The sequence below is a fragment of the Natator depressus genome, chromosome 3 (assembly GCF_965152275.1).
Source record: "Natator depressus isolate rNatDep1 chromosome 3, rNatDep2.hap1, whole genome shotgun sequence".
In the NCBI taxonomy this organism is placed as follows: Eukaryota; Metazoa; Chordata; order Testudines; family Cheloniidae; genus Natator; species Natator depressus.
In genome coordinates this window covers 113,421,373-113,445,808 of record NC_134236.1, presented here as the reverse complement: position 1 = coordinate 113,445,808, position 24,436 = coordinate 113,421,373, and positions in this window count along the sequence as shown.

The window sequence follows — 24,436 nt, the reverse complement described above, 5'->3', positions numbered from 1 at the left end:
GTTTTCACTATGGGGTTAAAAATAACAGTGTAGACATTTAGGCTCAGGCTGGAGCCTGGACTCTGAGACCCAACCCCCGGGGTTTTGGAGCCTGCACTCCAGCCCAAGGCCAGATGTCTACATTGCTATTTTTAGGCCCAGAGCATGAGCCCAAGTCAGCTGAGCTGGACTCTGAGGCTCACTGCTGCAGGATTTTTTTTTGCCATGTACACATATACCCCTAGTGTAGAGGAAGCTTCTGTGGCTACTGCCATTTTAAGCACTGTGTCATCTAACCCCGGAAAAATCATGGAGCATGTCCTCAAGGAATCAATTCTGAAGCACTTACACGAGAGGAAAGTGATCAGGAACAGTCAGCATGGATTCACCAAGGGAAAGTCATACCTGACTAATCTAATTGCCTTCTATGATGAGATAACTGATTCTGTGGATGAAGGGAAAGCAGTGGACGTGTTATTCCTCGACTTTAGCAAAGCTTTTGACACGGTCTCCCACAGTATTCTTGTCAGCAAGTTAAAGAAGTATGGGCTGGATGGATGCACTACAAGGTGGGTAGAAAGTTGGCTAGATTGTCGGGCTCAACGGGTAGTGATCAATGGCTCCATGTCTAGTTGGCAGCCGGTATCTAGCAGAGTGCCCCAAGGGTCGGTCCTGGGGCCGGTTTTGTTCAATATCTTCATAAATGATCTGGAGGATGGTGTGGATTGCACCCTCAGCAAGTTTGCGGATGACACTAAACTGAGAGGAGTGGTAGATATGCTGGAGGGTAGGGATAGGATACAGAGGGACCTAGACAAATTGGAGGATTAGGCCAAAAGAAATCTGATGAGGTTCAACAAGGACAAGTGCAGAGTCCTGCACTTAGGATGGAAGAATCCAATGCACCGCTACAGACTAGGGACCGAATGGCTCTGCAGCAGTTCTGCAGAAAAGGACCTAGGGGTGACAGTGGACGAGAAGCTGGATATGAGTCAACAGTGTGCCCTTGTTGCCAAGAAGGCCAATGGTATTTTGGGGTGTATAAGTAGGGGCATTGCCAGCAGATCGAGGGACGTGATCGTTCCCCTCTATTCGACACTGGTGAGGCCTTATCTGGAGTACTGTGTCCAGTTTTGGGCCCCACACTACAAGAAGGAAGTGGATAAATTGGAGAGAGTCCAGTGAAGGGCAACAAAAATGATTAGGGGTCTGGAACACATGACTTATGAGGAGAGGCTGAGGGAACTGGGATTGTTTAGTCTACGGAAGAGAAGAATGAGGGGGGATTTGATAGCTGCTTTTAACTACCTGAAAGGTGGATCCAAAGAGGATGGATCTAGACTATTCTCAGTGATAGCAGATGACAGGACAAGGAGTAACGGTCTCAAGTTGCAGTGCGGGAGATATAGGTTGGATATTAGGAAAAACTTTTTCACTAGGAGGGTGGTGAAACACTGGAATGCGTTACCTAGGGAGGTTGTGGAATCCCCTTCCTTAGAAGTTTTTAAGGTCAGGCTTGACAAGGCCCTGGCTGGGATGATTTAGTTGGGATTGGTCCTGCTCTGGGCAGGGGGTTGGACTAGATGGCCTCCAGAGGTCCCTTCCAACTCTGTGATTCTATGATTCTATGATTCTAACCCTGCTTAGAACAGATCTAGTGTTAAAAATACCAGCCATTGGAAGACTACCATACATTAGGGTCTCATTGTTCCTAATTCTGGATGCACTACTGAGAAACTTTTTTCCCATTCCACTCTTGTAGATAAGGTTTTACTCCGGTTATACAGCAGTATAACTCCATCGATTCCAGTGCAATTAGTCCAGATTTACATTGGTGTGGCTAAGAGAAGAATTAGGCCAAATTGCCCCCATTTTCATATGTGCAATCAGGATTCATGTCATGATCTTAATTTTAGCATTTACTTATAAAATATTCCTTAACCTCTGTAATTTGTGTTGAAAAAAGAAAGTGGTTCTAATCCTTGCAATATTGCCAGCCTCAATTGTTAAGAAATCTGTTGGTCCAATAAGAGATACAATCTCACCCACTTTGTTTCAAGAAATCATGAGTCAGGCCCCAAAATTTCACAATTTTTAAGCCTAATAATAAGGATTTATTTGCCTTCAGGTTTTTTTGTTTGTTTTTGAACCATTATGGTTCATGTTTTCAAACTTTTCTCCTTAGCCATGAGGACCAGAAACTTTCATTAAAAAAAAAAAAAAAGAGGCCCAAGATTCTCATATAATTACCTGGCTCCAGGAGCTGGGACATTAAGAACAAACAAACACACAGAAAGATTGCACTAAAATAGAGATTGTTGGCAACACTGCCCTTGTTCTCACAAAAGATAATCTCAGTGTGCTGTGTCTGCTTATCATGCTGTTCATAATCACCTCGGTACCTTATGCTTTCCCTGTACTTTGTAGCCATCTGTCATTTCTCATTTTATACTTCGATTGTAAGCTCTTCAGGGTGGGGCAGTTTTGCTTTTGTCTAATGTATAGTACAGTGGGTCCCATTCAGGGCCCACACACACTACCACAATACAAATAATGAAAAAAAAATATTCACAGTATAAACCATGATGCTTATGTTGCATTTGCAGACAGGCTGAAGTAATAGGACCATAAATAATATGAACTGTACTCCAGTTGTCATTACTGAGTGTTAAGTTGGAAACCGAACTAGGATCACTTGAGTGTCAACACTATTAATTGCTTAATGTGAGGAAATCTGATACATTTAACAAATACATTTCTTCACTTTGTTCCTGGAAATTTTGTCTTTCCATTCACTTGAAGGGAAATCTCAGAAGAAATTGCTGCTGCTATAAACAAGGAAGTTAAAACAAACTGGGAGAGCTTACTCTTGTCACACTAGAGAATTCTTCTGTGACCTGACAACAGTTCATCTGCATTTTTGTAACTTGCAGCTGTGACATATGTACACGCACAGTGCTCCTTCTAACAGTAGCAGCCCCATTTGATAGTGTATCTCCACCTGGACAGTGGTTTCAGCACATAAGTTACAGTCATGGTAAACCTACCTGCAGCTTCTCTGAGTGTGGTAGTCAGGTGTGACTTCTGGAATATTTTATGCTTGGTGGGAGAGTGTATCCAGTGGTCAGGCTTATAGCCATCTCATCAAATAGGAAAGAGTGCTGTGGGATCTCCCACTATCCAGAATTACGTGAGGATTTGATTTACTGGTTACAGTGACAAAGTTGGGGATGCTTATCTACATAGCTAAATAATGAAGGCCCAGATCCTCAAAGGTACTTAGATTACTAAACCCAGACGTAGGTACCTAAGTCCCAGTTTTAGGCACCAAAACTCTCGCTTAGCTGCCACCTAAACCTGTAGGCCTCTAGACTCTGACAGCATCTAAATTTTCCACTGTAAAAGTTCCCCAGGCTCTTAAGTTTCTGCCTCTGTGCATTCACACTTCTGCTTGCTGCTTGGTGTCCAGATGCCGATCTCCCACCGAAGCTCCATTGTGATCCACAGATGGGGGGGAAATAGGTAGAGGAATGCCTTTCCCACTGTGGGGGCCTGATCCCAAAGATGTGCTCAGAGATTACCTAACAGACCAGGCACAGTTCAAAAATCTGGCTGCCGGAGGAAGTAGTCATGGTCCCAAACTTAAAATTTTTAGCTCAGTGGTGAGAGCACTCACCTGAGATTTGGGAGACCCAGGTTCAATTTCCCCCTCTGCTTGATGGGGAGCAAGGATTTGAGTACGGGTCTCCCCTCTCTCAGGAGAATGTTCTAACCACTGAGTGATGGGATAGTCTGATGTGATGCTCCCTCAGTCTCCTGAGGAAACTGTTCCATTTTGGATAAATATTTAAAAAGACCCAGTGGAGAAGGGGACTTAGACTGGACCCTGGGTCTCCCACCTGCCAGGTGGTGCCATAGCTTTATAATCCAGGGGTTATCTCACTGTCTGTGGCCCCATAGCCATGTTGCCAAGTCAGCCCCCTTCAGAGCCTTTCAGGGCACAATTCACCCTGCTGCAGGTCTCCGCAAGTATGTCTCTGTCTCTATGAGGTTCAGTCTAACAGCACTTTGGCCTTCCAGCCAAAGCACGTTTCAGTCCCAGCCCTTTCAGGGTGCTGAGATGCAAATGTAATAAGGAACAAAACAAACAACTCAAAAACAGGGTTACTCCACAGACCTTCAGTAGGGCCCCACCCTTCTATTAAGGCCTGGACTCCAAAACAGTTGGTGCTTCTGCTGAGTCCCCCAAGGCCTTACATCCCTTCTAAAAGGGCTGATCCAGCTGGCAAGTAATCTGTGTTTCAGAGCTTTCATCGGGCTTCTCTCCCCTCCCCAGGAAGCAGAGCTCTACCATCCTTCCCAGTCAGCCCTAAACTGTGCGAGCGCTCCTCTTTCTAGCTTTCCTCTCCACACCTGACATCGGTTGCAGGTGTAGCAGGACAGGGGTCACCTGCGTTCCTTAACCCTTTCATTACCAGTGGAAAGTCTCTCAGTCTCCTTAACCGCCTTGTTGCCAATGTGGAGACTATGCTCTACCAGAGGCCAATGGCTCTCTAATTCTTTATCCAAGTGGAACAGTTTCAATATAAGCAGTTGAAGGAACCTCAGTACAGATTATCCTATAGTTTAGTGGTTATCACTGGGGTGGGCAAACTTTTTGTCTGAGGGCCACATCTGGATATGGAAATTGTATTGGGGATTGGGTGTGGGAGGGGGTGAGGGCTGGGGGTGCCGGCTCTGGGGTGGGGCCAGAAAAGAGTTCAGGAAGCAGGAGGAGGCTCTGGGCTGGGGCAGGGGATTGGGATCTGGGGGTGAAGGCTCTAGCTGGGGGTGCAGGCTCTGGGGTGGGGCTGGGAATGAGGGGTTTAGGGTGAAGGAGGGTGCTCCGGGCTGGGATCAAGGGGTTTGGAGAGCAGAAGAGGGATCAGGGCTGGGGCAGGGGATTAGGGCATGGAGGGATGAGAGCTCCGGATGGGGGTGTGGGCTCTGGGGTGGGATGGGGATAAGGGGTTTTGGGTGCAGGAGGGTGCTCTGGGCTGGGACCAAGGGTTTCAGAGGGTGGGAGGGGGATCAGGGCTGGGCAAGGGGTTGGGGTGCAGGCTTTGGGCGCTGCTTACCTCAAGCAGCTCTCTGAAGCAGCAGCATATCCCCCCTCCGGCTCCTTCAAAGAGGTGCGGCCAGGCAGCTCTGCACGCTGCCCCATCCACAGCTGCTGCCCCTGCAGCTCCCATTGGTCGCGGTTCCTGGTCAATGAGAGCTGTGGCAGCGGCAGCACTTGGGGTGGGGGCAGCGTGTGGAACGCCTTGGCTGCCGCTACATGTAAGAGCCGGAGGGGGGACATGCTGCTGCTTCCAGGAGCCATGCATAGCCCAACTCTGCTCCCTGGCTGGAATGCCGGACCTGGCAAGCCCCTGATCCCACTCCTTGGCGGGGGATTAAGAGGTCTGATGGGCTGGATTCAGCCCACGGGCCGTAGTTTGCTCACCTGTGGGTTAGCACATACTCCTAAGAGGTAGCAGACTCCTGTTCAAATCCTTTTCCTCCCTCAGTCAGAGGGGAGGCATTGAGCCTGGGTCTCCCACATCCCAGTTGAGTTATAAGGTGGGCATGGGTGTCTCTGGTGATGGCCATTTTTTGTGGAGTGCAGCAGGGACCTGACACATTCTCACAAAAAATGATTTAGGCCCCTAACTCCGGGAAAAGGGCTGCTGGCTGTGGATCACAAGCAGAAATAGCTGCCTATCTCTCACCCATTGGCTGGCTCAGGCTCAGGTGACTTCCCACTTAACATGATGGCTTTTGTGGATTCCATTCTTAGTCATCTAACTCTCTCCATGCCTGGCTACCTAACTCAGGCTTTGTAGATTACAGTGTTGTTCCAGTGATTTTTCTAGGCACCTCTAAGTTAGGTGCTGCAACACTGAGTGTCACAAAACCTAAGTCCCTTTGTGGATTTGGGCCAAGTGCCTAACTGCTTACAGCAATGATCTGCAAATTGTGTGGCATGCTCCCCCTAGAGGGGCACAGAGTGAGGGTCACAGCAGGTCCTGGGCAGCCCCCACAGAGGGCAGGGAGGGAGCACCACCCAGCCCTGCTCTGTCCCCAGCTATGCTCCAGCCCCGGCTCCTGACTGTGGCTACGCTCCTGACCCCACACTGGCCCCACCCTCCGCCACAGTCCCGGCTCCCAATTACTGCCCTGGTCCCAGGTCCGCCCCTTGCTGTGGCCCTAGCTTCCAGCCATGGCTTCGCTCCTGGCCCCAGACCCACCCCCAGCTGCAGTCCTGGCTAGGCCCCTGGCTCTTGGCCCAGCATGGTTCCGGCCCCAGCTTCGCCCCCAAAGGTGGCCCTGGCCCTGACTGTGGCTCCAGATGGAGGGGTGGGACAGGAGTAAGGAGGGGGCATGACGGAGGTAAAAAGTTTGGGGACCTCTGGCTTACAGGATCCAAACTGTGTGTCAGCCTAGGCTGCTAGGGGTATGTCTTCATTGCAGAGTTAATGCAGGTTTACTATCCACACACAAAACCCAGATCTGAGGGTGCTTTAAGCCCAGGTTAGCTGGCATGACTGGGATAGGGTTGCCAACTTTCTAATCACACAAATCTGAACACCCTAGCCCCACTGCTTCCCCGAGGCCCTGCCCCGTCCTCGAGGCCCCACTCCCTGCTCACTACATTCCCCCTTCCTTGGTGGCTTGCTGTCCCCCACCCTCACTCACTTTCACTGGGCTGGGGAAGGGGGTTGGGATGTGGGAGAGGATGAGGGCTCTAACTGCGGGTGCGGGATCTGGGGTAGGGCCAGAAATGAGGGGTTCATGGTGCAGGAGGAGGGTCCAGGCTGGGGCAGGGAGTTAGGGTGTGGGAGGGGGTAAGGGCTCCAGCTGAGGATGCGGGCTCTGGGGTGGGGTTGGGGAGGAGGGGTGGGGGCAGCATGCAGAGCCCTGTGACCCCCCTTCCCAGGAGCCAGACCTGCTGGCTGCTTTTGGGGCGCAGCATGGTGCCAGGACAGGTAGGGACTAGCCTGCCTTAGCTCCACAGCACCACCAATCGGTCTTTTAATGACCTGGTTGGCGGTGCTGACCGGAGCCACCAGGGTGCCTTTTCAACCGGGCGTTCCAATCAAAAACCAGATGCCTGGCAACCCTAGATTGCGGGGTAGAGCCTGGGCTCTGCTGTCACTTCACTTTGACACAATTCACTGGGAAAGGATCCTGGAGTCAGCACAAAGAACCATTGGATATTCCCCAGACACACACAGGTGAGTGCAGAAACAGTGAAGCTATAGTAATGCAGATATGGCTTTGCAGTGGGAATGCTTACACCCAGGAGCTGATCACCTGGGCTAACTCAGCAGTGAAGACAAGCCCAAGGGGTTTGGCACATGGTTAAGATTTCCCATCAATTAACTGTGTGCTGTGTTGCTGCAGGAAAGAGGCCTATAACTTGAGAATTTATTCTGAATACATTAAATACTGCAAATCTTACTCAGGCAAAACTCCCATCAATTCAGATGAAGTTAATGGGAATTTTGTCTGAGAAAGGATTGCAAGATATGGCACTGGATACATTAACGTAATGTCTGTGAATATCATTCAGAACCCTGTGCTAGTATGAGTCTTTTTTGATTAACATGACTGCATAGGTGCTAGAATTAGGGATACTGGGGGTGCTACCACACCCCGTGGCTTGAAGTGGTTTCCATCATACATGGGATTTGCAGTTTGGTTCAATGGCTCTCAGCACCCCCACTATACAAATTGTTCCAGCATCCCTGCATGACTGTCATAGATTATCTATTTCTGGCAGACTGGTGTTCTGGAAAAGAAAATAACCAATAGATATAAGCTTTAATTAATGTCAGTAATTATACCACACACCTTTATATAAAGTAGTTTCGCAGTTTGCTTGTTAATTTTTAATATAAAGATTTATTTTTATATTTCTGCACATCAAGCATAAATGACAATGAAAATTTACCCTGTTGCTTAAAGAAACAAAACTAGCTCCTTATATATTTTAAGACAAGAAATATTGATTATAGTTATTCTGATCAATATAGAAATTAATCAATAGCCACAAATTATACAGAAATTTAGTGTCTCTTTAGGCTTCATTGCTTTGTGGCTGCTAAAGAAAACAATCTTACCCTAATAGCACTAAAATATGTATTGTTACTTTGAACAAGGGCTTTAAAAATATTAACTTTTGTTGTAAATTAACAAGCTGTACCAGTGAGGCACATCTCACAAATTACAAAAATAGTGCATATACACTAGGAATCCAAAAAGGCAACAAACATTATATACATTGGGTATAATTGAAGCATGATCAGTGTTCCTAGAAAATGCAACATACATAGATTTTTTAACTCAAAGTTTCCTTATCTTAATTAGTCTCTGTCCATCAATTCATGGTAGAGGAGAAAAGTAGAACAGGAGCACAAACACAGACCATAGAAGAGAAAGTTCGTTACTGGTCATTATTTCTGTTCCTCTGGCTATGAAATACTATCCTAACCATGAGAAGCAAAGCAAGATGTCAACAAAAGTAAGAAAAAGGGCAAAGTGATCCTTAACAGTGCTGCCTACACGCTGGAAAACAATTAAGGCATAGGGTTAAATTACTTCAGTTGAAGCTCATACTATTTAACAGGAATGTAATTAGCTGCTGCACGAGATAAGAATTGAGATTATTTTTTAAGTGTCCTCAGTGTCCAAGTCAAAAGTAGACACCCCCAAAGTATTTTAATTTACAGTTTTTACCAGTAGCTTTCTCTTGTGACAAATAATTTTATCCCAGTTTTTACCTTCTAATTTTTGTGTGTGCATGACATTAATTTGGAATTAGGCTTCTGTCTACTTTAATTCCCAAACTGTATTTGTCTAGAACATAATGGGGCCATTAGTGTGAATTTACAATTACATGTTAGTCAAAACTGCTTCAAGAGTGGTATGATCTAGACCAAATACCCATGTAACGGGCATTGTGACTGCTAGTATGCAAAGATTTTTTGTTTATTCCAGAGACAAGATACTTGAAGAATATGTGTGAAAGTTTTATATATCTAGAAGCTCTGAAACAACATAGGAATGAAAAAAAGCAACAACCAATATGCATTTTAAAGTAAGATCAACTGAAGTGCAACAGGAAGAGAAGGAAATTATAATGTTACATATCGTGAAATTACACTAGAGAAATCCATATCCCTTTTGGGTAAGCTTCAGGTTAAATAAAAGGACCGTCTGTTAATAAAGGAATGATTCAATCCAACAATAGTGTACACTGTACTGGGTGACACTTAAAATTTTGAGGATTATAAAAGCAGTTGTTGGATTGGTACACCTACATTCTTTATAAGAGGAGATGTCATACTGAAATTGACTAAAGCAAAGAACACATTTGCTGTGGATGCCATCTGGTAACCTTGGACTTGTCTTTACCTTCCTGTGTAACAGTTCTTAGAACTAGTTTTCAAGATCTTAACATAGATTAACATATCAAAGTGTCCTGACTTGGAACTAGTGACTGTAGATCTGTAGCTCCCAAGTGTTATATTTGCTCCCAGCCGGCTGATAATGTAGTCTCTTGAGTTGTGCCTGATCCAATGTATGCTATAGTTTAAGACAGTAATTATTTTATTCTGGCAACTACTATGTATCAGCTGGATCAGTTTAGCTACTTTCTAGAGAAGTAAAGCCGCCCCCCCCCCTCCCTGCTCAAACAACAGTCAGAAACTCGTGTGTCATAATTAATCAGGCATCAGAAAGCTACTATATCATTAACTATAATTTTGAGCTTTAACAATACTGTCAATGTGCCTTGGCATTTTGTCATCACTATACTATTTGTAAAAATCAGTTTCACTCTGTTTTCTTTTCTTTGATCTCTGTGGCTGGCAGACTTATTTGTTTTTCTGTCTAATGGAATCACTAGAACTATTGGTCGAAAGTGAAGTGCTGCTATGAAAAACACATGATCTCTTTTTTCTTTAAATATATCTTTCTTTCTCTGTTTAAAAATTAGTATTTTCCAGTTCAAAATAATTTTTTCCACTGTTCAAAAAGCAGCAAGAACTTGTTTTTAATACTTTCTCTCTAAACTCAGCAGCAAGACTCTTCTGAGTTACTCTTTTACACGGAGGGATTTTCAGAAATTTCCTGCTATCAGGCAGTGCAGAAATTATAGCAATGGTGGAAGCTTTAAATGCTATCACAGCAGATCATATTTCCAGAGATAAAGGGCAGGAATAAAAAAATATTGTAGAGTGTTGTAAAGATTTAGCCCTGCTCTTTGTTTAAAAATAAAGAAAAAACGAATAAATCTCTGTGTGCTATAAGAGCAGATTATACTGGATATTTCTCTTTCTGTTTTAGAATATCAGTGCGTGATGCTCTGGCTGTCAGCAAGGTTTCCAAATCCATGTTTCTGACAATTACAGTCACTACCTTTATGCTTGTTTGCAGATCTCCAGTCTTTTATTGTTGTTGTTGTTGTCTACCACATACCTTGTTCTTGATGTTGAATCTAGAACAGGTTTCTTGTAATTTCTTTACCCGATCTGGTAAATCCGTATTATTTCTTCCAAACCATTTCACATTTAAAGAAAAGCTATAACAGAAAAAAAGCCCAGTTCAACCATGCAAAGACACAGGGCCAGATCCTTGGCACTACTGTATCCCCCTTTATAATGCTCCAGTAAGTTAATTTAAACAGCCAGCTGGGAATTCCCTTTCCTCCATCTCTTTACTAAGTATGGATTTTATGGTCTCCTTTCTTTCCCATTTCCTGCCCAAATTAGGGTCTTGGAAGAAAGCTCAGATATCTTAGTCAACTCAGTCTAGACAGGACAGAGGCAATACTGGTGTACATAGAAAAGAATGTTTAGAGTAATGACTGTTCTTTCCAATGAAGGGGTTTCCCCGCTCTTTCTCCCCTGTAGGCATTAATCTCAGCATTGTATTGGAGCTCTGACTGCTGATGAACTGTAAGGGTGCCAAAAAAGGTGTGTGAACTCAGGTTACCTAATGTGCACAATTAACGTGGGTTACATAACAGTAAAGACACAGCAACTTGACTTTTAACTTGGGTTAGCAGCTTGAGGCTCCTCCATAGGCTTTAACTCAAGCTGCTAACCTGAGCTAAAAGCAGATTTGCTCTGTCTATCCTGCTATTTTAACCTGAGTTAGCTAACCTGAGTTAAGAACACCATGGGGGGGGGCATGTAGACATAACCTAAGAGATTAGTATTTACACCTAGTCTGGAGATTGCAGCAGAGAAGAAACGTGGCAGACCATGGGACAGACAAAGGCATTAATCATGATTTTGCCCTCTCAAAGCTAATCTACTATAAGGAAGTCTACTTAGCGCTAAGGTTGAAGACCACCACACAGAAGCTTCAGCTAGTACAAAACGCAGCCACTTGCCTCTGGTAGGCCAGCCTTTCGTGAACACAACTCTTCTGCTCTTTGCATTTCAGTCTCCCAATCCACTTTTGGGTGCAACTCAAAGTGCTGGTCATCATCCACAAGGCCAGTATCATTGCCTCATTGTGGGAGTGACTAGTTAGATACATACCTGATTTATGCATGCTGAAGTGGGAGGTTCAGATACATGTACAAATTCAGAGGGCACAACTTGGGTGTCCATGTTTTAAACTTGAGCACATCTTGCATGAGGTTTCACAAACTCACGTAATGTCCCCAGTGCTTAATTTCATATTTAAAGCTCTGATTTAGCTAAAAGATGTATAATATCTCACATAGTCACATGGTGCCCTGTTATGGGCGTACAGTTCAAATAATTATCCTAGTTTCCACTGAAATAGTAAATTAAAATGGGGAAAGCTTTTTTTACTCCTACTTCATAAGTAATTGGTGCATTTGAGTGGGTGGATGAGATTCTGTGGCCTATGTTGTGCAGGAGGTCAGACTAGACAATCATAATGGTCCCTTCTGACCTTAAAGTCCATGATTCTGTGATTCTAAATCACTAATGCTTGGGCAAATCCAGACTGAATTTCTTCACGTTGGACAGGGAACTTTATACAGAAAGGTTTATCTTGTTGGAACAAAAGTTTTGTGCTCAGTCTACTTCTAACCCTGAAACACATATGCACATATATAACTAAGTAACAGATTGAGTTTTTGGGGTGGCCAGGAAGATGCATTACTGTGGGAGAAAATGGGGATTGAGTTGTTGGATCAGGAACAAAGAGTTTTTATTTAAGTTTCCAGATACACGGTATGCTACCAAGTGCCTTGTATCAGGTATTATAAGACCAGTTAGAAATAAAGTATTAGGGGAGAAAACTGGCATTTTAAAAAAATCTTTCAGAAGCATGACAAATAAAATAAACAGCAAGAGAAGAATAAATCCAGGGGTGGATTTATACTTAAATACAAAGTTTATATTTCAGTTTCTAGAACAAGGGATAGATTTAGGGTAGGTTTGGATCCTATCATTCTCCTATGATCAAGTTACATGGTATTTTTAGATTTTAATACTGTACATGTTTTGACCCAAATGTAGTTAAAATCTTCTTTTGACTTGGATCTACTGCAAATTATGCCACTAATACCAGACACTCTATAAACTAGAATTGGAATAGAATTTCATGGACACATGCCTGGAGTGGAGAAGGGTTTTTTTGTTTTTTTTTTGTTTTGTTTTTGTAAACACTGAGATTTGTAATCTGCTGAAAACTAGTGAATCCCTTCAACCAGAACTCAGGAGGAAGGCTTTCAAGACATTCTGGATTTTTTGTTTGCGCTAACTCACAGTTTTGTGGGCATTCCTTCCCAGTGAATAGCACAAGAGCTAATGTGTGAACAAATAAATATATAGAGATTCTTGAATTTACACCATTTCCCGTCAAATCACTTTCTGTACTTGACGCACACACGGTATTCTAATAGGGTAAATATCTTACATCCCTTCAGGAGACAGTATTGCTCTAATGATTCAGAAGGACTTCTTTTCTTGTACTTTGAAACAAAGGACAACTGGTATCAATTTTGGGCTTACTGCTGCTCAGAAACCTCCAAAAGTAACATGAGAGTTTGTTGAAATATTTGTTGAGACTTCACCGTGATCTTTCCAAACTTCACTGGGTGTCTTTTTTGTATCCTTCTGGTGCCCCCAAAATGGAACATCTGAGGTTTGAAAATGACTAACACAAAGTTCATTTTCATTCGGATTGAGGTTCTTAACATGTTTCCAATTCCCCAGATTCAGCCCCGATCTGAATGGATTCAGTGCCATAGCTTGATACAAGGGATAAACTTGACCGTCAAGCAATCCTGCCCCTCAACCTGCCCCCAATAACCAGCTTCCTAAACCCACCTCCTAACTCCTTTCTAACCACAATATTTCATAACCAGTGTATGCCTACACACTTTTCATAGTCAGTACAGCCTCCACTATTAGTCATATAGGGTCAGATTGTGGCTCATCCTGCATGTTCATGCAGAGGAATAATGAGGTGTAAGGCAACCACTTACTTCCCCATGCCTTCTGTCCAGGCCCTGGGCAGCAACATGGAGAGGAGAGCTACTTCCATAAGGTCAAGTCCCCTGTTGGGAGAGAGTGCACAGGAAGGGAGGGAAACAAGTAGAGCCTTGACTCCATCCATACTTTCAGGTGATCTTAGCCTTCATTTCTTTATGAGATGAATTTTTGTTTAAATTATACCGAATATCCTGGCTTCCTTTTTTCTCAGTCACTTGCCTTACATTTCTTCCCCCACAGTGTTTGAAACAGTGCTTCACAAGCAGAATTAATTTGCAGAATAGAGCCTTAGAAGTGTTAAAATAAAATATATACAGCTATTGAGAATGATCAAAGATTTCATATGTTATGTGTTGGAAATAGAAACGAATCTCACATCTAGTGACACTTTTGTTTAATAAAATTCCCTGCTCCTTCTTTTACAATCTGCCAATGCCCACCTCATTTTTATTCTTCTCCAAGGACTATAGTTCGGATGGTACAGTGATGCTGATACAGTGACATGTTTGGCTGATGAGAGCCTATATTTTGTTGGTCACATTGTATATTAGTATTCACAGGTGTAACTCCCACTGATTTTACTGGGATTTATGTGGGCATATATAAGAGCAGCATTTGGCAGACCTGTAGGGGTATTAGATTTGGTTCTCATAAACTGGAACTAAAGGAAACCCAGAGTAGCCTGATCCTTTTTTATTGAATTTTAACTAGTGCCCTGGTAACTGATTGCTTAAAAACTCTGGTAATATGTCAAGCAATATAGGTGTATAAAAAAACTCTGTGTGTTTTTCCCTTTCCCCTAATCTCTCTGTCTGTCCTTACACTGCAAGCTCCTTGGAGCAGGAATCACCCATTCTTGAATATCTGGGAAATGCCTAGCACGTTGTAACAAAAACAAACAACAAGGCACCATACATTGACACTGATATAAAGAGAGACTATAAAATCTACCCCATTTTTCTGCTTGTCAGTAAAAATGCATTGCCATTGCACCATAGGACAAGTATCTAATCTCCTTTGTGGTTCTGGGTCATGTTTAATTCTTCCTCTTAGTTCTCGCTTTACTCCCTTTTTGTTGTTTCTGTACACTTACAGGAGTTTTCACATTTTAAAAAATGTCTGGTCTTTCTATGTTTTTTATTCATTATTTCCTTTTCTTGCTATTGTTTAATTTCTCCTTTCTTTTTCAGTATCTTTGCCTCACTCCTTTGTCTGTTTTGTTTTTTTCTCTTCTTATCCGCATCTTTACTTCTGTTTGTTTTCCCATCCTCTTTTAGATTTCACAAACCCTCTTCTTGACATAAGAACAGCCCTGTTTAGCTAGAAGTTGCCTGCAAAGGTCTCTTAGCAACAGTGTCATTTTCTATGAACACACACACACAGTCCTGTTATTTAACTAATTGCCCTAAGCCATCCTGGGGGTCTTTCCCCTTCTCAATGGCTAATTTGACTGCAGAGTCACTTTGGGACTCTTAAACTTAAATACACAAAGAAGGCTGTTTTTTTAAAAGAGTCCTTAATAAAGGCTCTTTTAATTTTTGTAAACATCCCCAGAATACAGTTGTTGCCTGTCAGGGCTGTCTTTAATTTCGTGGGTACCCCAACTGACCTGTTTCCTGTGGTGCAATATCATACCTTACTGGGCAAACATAAGAAGCTTGTGCCCTAAAACTCTGCCTCCAAGTGGCAAGAAATGCAGATGATGCTAATGACAGTTCTAACTTTAAAGGAAAATGCCAGCAGTTAGTTATTGGACAGTTATTTTCTAAATAAGAATATCTACAGTTTTCAGAAATATGCAGGATTGTTTCACTATATACCTGGTTCTCACCTTCACAGATTTCTTTCACCCACCTTTGCTGTCTCATATGTTCACACTATAAACTCTTTGGGGAAGGTGTGTGTAAAGCATCTAGCACAAAGGATCATCTAACTGCTACCATGACACAAATACCACCACCACTAGTAGTGTTACCAATAATAGAAATACTTGTCACTGTTTCATCATCACTTTTATCCCAGATTTGCAAAATTCCAAGATATCCAGGGCAGACAGTTAGGCCCTGATCTGACTCCCATTGAACTCAGTGGAAACACTCCCACCCACTTCAGCAGGAGTTGGATCTTGCCCTTAAACAAGCTCAAATCATAGTAGTATCGCTAACTATAGTAACCACCTACTTTACAGTATGATTACCCAATAATTATGCAAGATAATACAGTAACACAGTTAGCTACCCTGTACTATCCAAAGCGCTTGCCAAAAATACATGAGCACATTTCATTCATTATCTCCTTTCTTAGCTCATGGCTCTTTATAAACATTCTGTTTTCTTCTGGGGTCAATTGGAGCTGTAGCACTGAGATCTGTCCAGGTATATTTAACCCTGGGGATCATTCCAACAAGCTTCTTTAAAAGAAGATCATATTGTTTTTCCGGCTTTCCATTTTTTAAGTGGCTAGGCTTTGGCCATAGGACATGCTACATATCGGGCTGCAAATAGACTATGTGGAGCCAAGCAATGCGATGCTTTGACTAATTTCAGCATTCACTTATGCTAAATTATTTATGACACTCTTGGTGCAGGCTTTTTTGTTGTTGTTGTTTTAATGTTGTAATCTCAGCTAGAATAAAGGAATCATTTGCATTCAGTTTCAGCTACTGCAGTAGTTAAAATGTGTTTTTTTTAAAGCTTAAACCAAGTATGATATATGCAAAGTTTGAACTGAGTGGCCAGAAAGGGGAATATTGTCATTTTATGTCTCAGTAAATTGTGTTCCCTAATGGCGAGAAAACTTAAGATTTTTACATAAGCAGCTGAAACAACATCAGAAACATTTTCTAATAATAGCCAGTCGCTTTTTATAAAAAGCTCAACCACCTTTGTTCCAGCTAACTTAAGTTACGGGGATTTTAGCTGAGAAAATTCTAATGGGCCATCCAAGTTGGTATTATGAATTGAAACTATTTGCCAAGGGAATGAGGCTTAGCCTTTGTAATAATGCAAAACAATCTGTGGCGAGAGATAGGAAAAACCATGGTATTTTCTAGGAAACGTTCTATTTTCAATAGGCATAAGCAGAGGTGAAAGTAAGCCGGTACGCCCCGGTATGGTGTACTGGCAAGAGCCGGTGAGCCTTACCGGGGTCGATTGGCTTCCCCAGGCACAATTTAAAGGGCCTGCGGCTCTCTGGGGAGCCTTGGGGTACCGGCAGCAGGGCTGGGGCGGCGATTTAAAGGGCCCGGGCGGTAGTGGTGGCTGGAGCCCTGAGCCCTTTAAATCGTCCCCAGAGTCCTGCCGCCGCTTCCCCAGGGCTCCGGCAGGCTCCAGGGACGATTTAAAGGGCCCGGGGTGGTAGTGGCGGCTGGAGCCCTGGGGAAGCGGTGGCGGGGCTCTGAGGACGATTTAAAGGGCTCTGGCCGCTGCTACCGCCCAGGGTCCTTTCAACCGCTGCCAGAGCCCCCGGCTGCCGCTGTTACCCCAGGGAGGGGAAAGGAGGCACTTGCCGGTACAGGGTGGGCCGGGGCTTGCTCTGACCTCCTTCAGCCCCGCCCCTTCTGCCTGAGGCCCCGCCCTTTCCAGGGGCCAGAGCTGGCCCCAGCCCAGCCCCGTACCGGTAAGTCCCTAGACTTAGTTTCACCCCTGGGCATAAGATACGTGAGATACATAACAAAGTGAAGTAAAGCATAGGGAAATGAAAAGCAAAGGGGTACCAATGCCTCACCAGTGGGTGGACTGCCAAAAAACCCAACAACATCAACGGAAACTGTATCCTGTGATGTGCACGTTAAAGCAGAAGTACCTATTCCCTGCCTTTTCGCCACTGAAAAGCTGTCGTTTGAGGAGAAACATTCCTTTTATTATTTATGGGGACAGCCGTTCTTGTTTATTATGCTCATGTTACTATGTTTTATGCCAAGTATGAGGCCTCTAATTCTTTCTAAAAGTCTTAAAGAAAGTTTTTTTCTTCTTAAAAAAATAAACAAACAAAATAAAAGGTTGGCAGCCTGAGGAACTAAAAGCCAGGGGGAAAAGGGATTTTCTTACAAGGTGAAGGGGCCCCTTCTCTGGAGCAATAAACCTGGTGCAGAGGTGACAGGCTAGAGCAGTGGTTCCCAAACTTTAACACCTGTGAACCCCTTTTGCGAAAATGTCAAGTCTCGTGAACTCCCTCCTAAAAATGAATATTTCCAGGGATTTTCTCCTTTACTGGAGTGTAAATTATAAAATCAGTGATCTTGGAAATATAAAATTTGTTTTTATGACATGCTTATTACATACTATTTGTTATTAACTATTATTTATAATTACAGTATTTTTATTACATTATGAAAACGGCAACACTCATCCAAGATCTCACTTTCGTAGTCGGTTCACTTTGAATAAGCCTGTTATAGGACAAGGCCTCTATGTTTCATCAAGGAGTATCAGATGTGAAACAACATGAAGGTATTTAAAAAGCAAACTCAAAGAGTTCCTCCTACACAAGCATTCAGGTCTTGAGCAGGCCAAGCAAACAATGCACGTTACAACAAAGCTTAAACTTGTTCCTCACAATAATTTTAAAAACAATACTAGCTGCCTATTTAATTTTAAAAACAGCAAAAAATATCCACCTCCCTTTCCATTTCTTATAAGGAGTCTTTAAGTTTAAATCTCCTCAGTGTGATAGATATGCTTGCTTTGATCTGCTTAGCTCTTGGAAGTCCAGGGGCTCTGGGCTGCTGGCTGCAGTCCCTAGGGACAGCTCTGTCTGCCATTAGGGAATTTTTTTCCGAGAACTCCCTGTAACATTTTGCGAACCCCCAGGGGTTCACAAACCACAGGTTGGGGACCACTGGGCTAGAGGCAAGCTATTCCTAAGGACTTTATGCCATGGAGCAGACACAAATCATTAGGGGAGGATCATGCCACAATAACATCCCTGAACAATAGTATGGCACACAGGCTGGGCTCCCAGGAACCCACAGGGAAATGAGAGGGAAGGAAGACCAAATATGGATAATGATCTGAATGTTATGAGGGGCATCATTTGCAGAGGACTGCTAGCTCACCTCCAAAACTGAGGTTATGTATGAAGGAGCAAGAGGAAACATCTTTTCCAGTTAAGTTGAATTTAGTTTCTGTTGTCTGACTCCCTCTTTAATGCCCCACTGACGTCCCCAGAGCACCTGAACGTCTCTGTGTTGTGTCTGTCCACTCAAAGCATTGTTAGTGCAAAGTAGCTTCGCCCCTGTCAGCATTACAGAGGATGGACCACTCAACTTTCTGGGTTATATCAGGTTATTGCAAGCAGACAAGGAAATTAAACAACTCAGTGAGCCCAAATGACACAACAGGACACTCAAATGCAAAACTAGCGAGTATAGGGAGCAGTACTACCTCGAGGGGTGTGGTAAAAGATAAGCAAAACTTCATATCCAGCAGGTGATAAGGCAGGACATGTTAAAGAGGGAGGGATATGTAGCACTCTTTGATATTAAGGTAGGCTTATTTATTCCATGAGCTGGCTCACTCACAAGCTGGCTACAACTGGGGAAATTCTCCTTTTGGTTCTCTGTTTAACATAGTTGCTATAAGGAGATTTGAGCAGTGGCGGATTTAGAGTTAGTGGGGCCCTGTGCGCAGCTTCATTTTCACCCCCCTCCCCCGCAGGACCTGGCCAAGTAAAAGAACATTCTCTCTTATCTCCCACCATGTTTTTCATTCTTTTTTTCTTTATCCTCCTCCTATATTATAAGTAATCAGAAGTAAATGAAAATAAAGTGAGGTACCTTGATTGGGGCAGGGGGTTGGAGTGCAGGAGGAGATACAGGGGTCGGGCCCTGGGAGGGAGTTTGCGTGCTGGGTGCGGGCTCTGGGCTGGGGCAGGGAGTTGGAGGTGGTGAGGCTCTGGGAGGAAGTTTGGGTGTGGGCTGCGGGCTCTGGGCTGGGGCATGGGGTTGGGGTGTGGGGGGAGTCAGCAGGAGTCGTTTACCTTGGGCGGCGTGGCTCCCAAAGTGACCAGCACACCCCTCTGGCAGCAGCTCCTAGGCAGGGTGGGGGCAGGGGGTCTTTGTGCGACGCTGCCACAGGCGCCGCCACCACAGCTCCCATTGGCCACAGTTCCTGGCCAATGGGAGCTGTGGAATTGGCGCTCAGGGCAGGGGCAGGGACATGCTGGCTGCTTCTGGAAGCAGTGCGACGTGGAGGGAGGGAGGCAGCATGGTCAGCAAGCCGCCTTAGCCCTGCTGTGCTGCTGCTGACACGTTTCTGCGCGCACCTTACGAGGGAGGGGAGCAGCGGGTCTCCGTGCGCTGCCTGGGGCGGGGGCAGCGTGTGGAGCCGCCTCCGCCCCGCCAGGGGCACGCAGAGACATGCCAGCAGCCAGCCGCTTCCGGGAGCGGCATGGGGCCATTGGCCACGGAATGCAGGCAGCCTGCCTGCCTGAGCCCTGCTGCGCCACCGGCTGGGACTCGGGGGCCGGTTGTCAGATGAGATTTGCCCTGCATTTTGGGGGCCACCTGTCACTGACGGCCCCGTGCCACCACACTGTTTGTTTCCTGGTAAATCCGCCTCTGGATTTGAATGCTAAGGTTTATGCACAGAGACTTGTTTACACATCCTTGATATCTAAAATAGTTACTTCCAAAGTGCAACCTGCTTTTCAAAATAGGCAGCCCCCGCTCCAGCAGTCTATCATCTTAGAAAATGGGTATAATTATTTTCAGATGTCTGTGAGGCCATTGGAAAGAAAGAAGGCTCTTGCACCTCTCCCTTCTGGGCTATTTTTGAAATGCTACCCCTAAGCGCACAGAGCTATGAATTAAATATTTGGGGCTGGCAGAACAAGAGATTTGTAGATGCTATTTCCCAAAGATGATTTAGTGGGATTTAGTGGCAGCATGTAACTCTGCTAATTGGAACTTGGATTCATTGACTAAGTGGCTTCTGACTATGGGTATACTTTAGCATTTTGTAGCCCATGAAGGGGGTAGGTGGTGGACTCACTTCTACTTCCATAACGTTTTGCACATCACTAACATTTGACATTAGAGCAACAATAAGCAAGTGAGTGAGGGGAAAAAGAGAAGCATTAAACAAAAGGGAGCTGGGCTGGATGATCTAATAGCTCTTTTCCATCTCAGACCTTTGTTAAAAGGAATTGGGGCTGGGGGAGAGAGAGAGAGAGAGAGAGAGAGAGAGCAAACATGTTAAAAAAGTTCCTGGCTTACCTCGAACAGCATTCACTTTTCAAAGCCTGTGTTTATATTACAGGCCACAACCTCTTTCCCTTGTAGAAAAGACTTATTGCTTCATGCCAGCAATACAAAGAAATATCAAGCAAACTTTTTCCTGTTTATCTGCAAGTCAAACGCTATGTCAGGCCAGCAGAGCTTTACTGAAGGTGATATGGAGCGATCTTAGTTACAGAACAATTCAAAACAGCCAAAAGAAATATAACAGCCAGAATGTATGGCAGTAAACTGAAAAGGAGGACTTGTGGCACCTCAGAGACTAACAAATTTATTTGAGCATAAGCTTTCGTGAGCTACAGCCTGGGGCTGGTAGCATAAACAGTGCAAGGAAGCCATAAGTTTAATATGCCACCTTATTCTTGTCTCTCTAAACTTATGGGAATTGAATCTACCTGGTTTCTGTCCTTTGGTTTAGCTCTATCTGGACATTCCTATATCACTTATCTTATATATAGCAAGGCCAGACGTCACCCTGTTATTGGATGAGAATGAGTGACTCTGCCACATGGTTTCTCAGGGGTGGTTTGGTGAACTTTGGTTGTAGGGCATGGAAGAATGTGTAAAGTGTTGACATTTAAGATGAATGGTTTCTTCAGATTTTATTCTTTCCAATGCAAAGAAGATATCATGGCCATTGTCTTGGCATGCCCTTTAACATAAGGGACTCCAATATTGCTCCCCAGCAGTGCTGGAGGGCATGTTACCACAGCCTCTACTGTTTCCTGAAATTTCACTGTTGACATTGCTCCTCTGCTGGCTAACCTACTACTCTGTAGCTATGCCATCTCCCTCACTGACTGCTGCTCTCATTACATAACCCACATCTAGCTCTCCAGCCACTAAACACTGACCATTCAGAGTTATCTGCTTACCTACTATTGTCTCAGGGTTAATTTGTTATTTAATAGAACTTTATTTTGTTGTGAAATCAATTCTTTGGATTTTACTGATTGCTGATTTGATTTATCATCCCAGTTCCCCTCTTCAGTTAATTAATGGGTATTGATTTTACTAATTGATTCAGTTCACCACACGATTCCGCAGGATACGGGGAAAGCAGTGGGTGTGATATATCTTGACTTTAGCAAAGCTTTTGATTCGGTCTCCCAGAGTATTCTTGCCAGCAAGTTAAAGAAGTATGGATTGGATGAATGGACGATAAGGTGGATAGAAAGCTGGCTAGATTGTCGGGCTCAATGGGTAGTGATCAATGGCTCAATGGCTAGTTGGCAGCTGGTATCAAGCGGAGTGCCCCAGGGGTCGGTCCTGGGGCCAGTTTTGTTCAACATCTTTATTAATGATCTGGATGATGGGATGAATTGCACCCTCAGCAAGTTCACAGATTACACTAAGATAGGGGGAAAGGTAGATATACTGGAGGGTAAGGATAGGGTCCAGAGTCTAGACAAATTGGAGGATTGGCTCAAAAGAAATCTGATGAGGTTCAACAAGGACAAGTGCAGAGTCCGGCACCTAGGAAGGAAGAATCCCATGCACCGCTGCAGGCTGGGGACTAACTGGTTAAGCAGCAGTTCTGCAGAAAAGGACCTGGGGATTACAGTGGAGGAGAAGCTGGATATGAGTCAGCAGTGAGCCCTTGTTGCCAAGAAGGCCAACGGCATATTGGGCTGTATTAGTAGGAGCATTGCCAGCAGATCAAGGGAAGTGATTATTCCCCTCTATTCGGCACTGGTGAGGCCATACCTGGAGTATTGTGTCCAGTTTTGGTCCCCCCACTACAGAAGGGATGTGGACAAATTGGAGAGAGTCTAGCGGAGGACAATGAAAATCATTAGGGGGCTAGGGCACATGACTTACGAGGAGAGGCTGAGGAAACTGGGGTTATTAAGTCTGCAGAAAAGAAGAGCGAGGGGGGATTTGATAGCAGCCTTCAACTACCTGAAGTGGGGTTCCAAAGAGGATGGAGCTCGGCTGTTCTCAGTGGTGGCAGATGACAGAACAAGGAGCAGTGGTCTCAAGTTGCAGTGGGGGAGGTCTAGGTTGGGTATTAGGCAGAGGTGAAAGTAAGCTGGTCCAGATCTGTATGGCATACTGGCAAGAGCAAGTCCAGACCAGACCAGCTTCCCCAGGCTGGTGCTTTAAAGGCCCCTGGGCTCCCCGCAGCGGCTGGAGCCCTGGGCCCTTTAAAGCGCCGCCCGAGCCCCGCTGCCGGAGCCCCTGGGGAGCAGTGTCAGGGCTCCGGCGGTGATTTAAAGGGCCCGGAGCTCCGCTGTGGTGGCTGGAGCCCGGAGCCCTTTAAATCACCTCTGAGCCCCGGGGCTCCCAGCTGCCTCTGCAGTTGGGAGCTCCGGGGGTGATTTAAAGGCCCAGGGGCTCCCAGCCACAGCCGGAGCCCCGGGGTCTTTAAATCTTGATTTAAAGGGCCCAGGTATTTAAAGGCCTCACCTCTTCTGGTTGAAGCCACGGCCCACTCCTCAGGAATCCGGAGTACCGGTAAGTCCTTTAAGTTACTTTCACCCCTGATATTAGGAAACACTATTTCAATAGGAGGGTGGTAAAGCACTGGAATGGGTTACCTAGGGAGGTGGTGGAATCTCCATCCTTAGAGGTTTTTAAGGCCCAGCTTGAAAAAAGCCCTGGCTGGGATGATTTAATTGGTGTTGGTCCTGCTTTGAGAGGGGATTGGGCTAGATGACCTCCTGAGGTCTCTTCCAACCCTAATCTTCTATGATTCTGTGATTCACTCACTGCTTTTTGTCACTGCTGACTTAGGCTATTGTTAATAAATTCACTTCTGTGCCTTTTCCCTTCACTGCTATACCAAACACAAATCACTCCCTTGCCTTGTCTTTACTGTTGATACCATTAACCTGCCTGAGTCATTAATTGATTTACCAATCACAATATGCCTCTACTTCCCCTTGACTCTCTCCACACCTTTCCTCTACATCGTCTCCTTTTGCCTCCTCCCTATGGGCATATCCTCAGCTGGTGTAAATTAGTGTGGCTCCATCGGCTTCAAAGGAGCTATTCTAATTGACACCGAGGGCCAGGCTATATGTACACTACAACTTTTATCGGCATAATTTGTGTCGCTCAGGGGTGTGAATAAATCACTTCTGCGAGCGACATAAATTACACTGACATAAGCTCTGGTGTGGACAGCGCTATGTCAGCGGGAGAGTTATGCCGCGCATAGGAGCTGGAGTAGTTAAGCTGACGGGAGAGCTCTCTCTCCCATCGGCTCAGAGCAGCTACATTAGAAAACTTACAGTGCTGCAGCTGCATTGGTGCAGTTGCACCACTGTAAACTCTCTAGTGTAGCGATACCCTTAATCTATGTCCATCTTCTTCCCCCTCCCACTACTGCTGCCCTCAGCTGTATCTTCTTTCACCCTCTCCTTCCTACTTCCTAGTCTACTCTTACCGCCACAAATCCACTTCCAGTCTCCTTTTCCTCCTCTTACCTGCCCTTGCTTCAGTGCCATCCACCTAACCCTGGTGTCCTTCCAGCCCACCCCTTGCACCCTCCTCCAATAATCACATCACTGGCCTTTGCCAGTCTCCCTTTCTTCCTCCTGGTCCCCCAGGAATGCCTACTCCAGCTATAAAAGGGTCACTGCCATGCGCAACCTCTTAATTTCTTCCTCCCTCCCATCTCCATGCATTCACAAAAACCAGGATTTCCATTTTGGCCCTCTGTCTAGTGTCATTTCCTCTCAGGGGACCACTCCTTTTCTCAGCCCCGCCC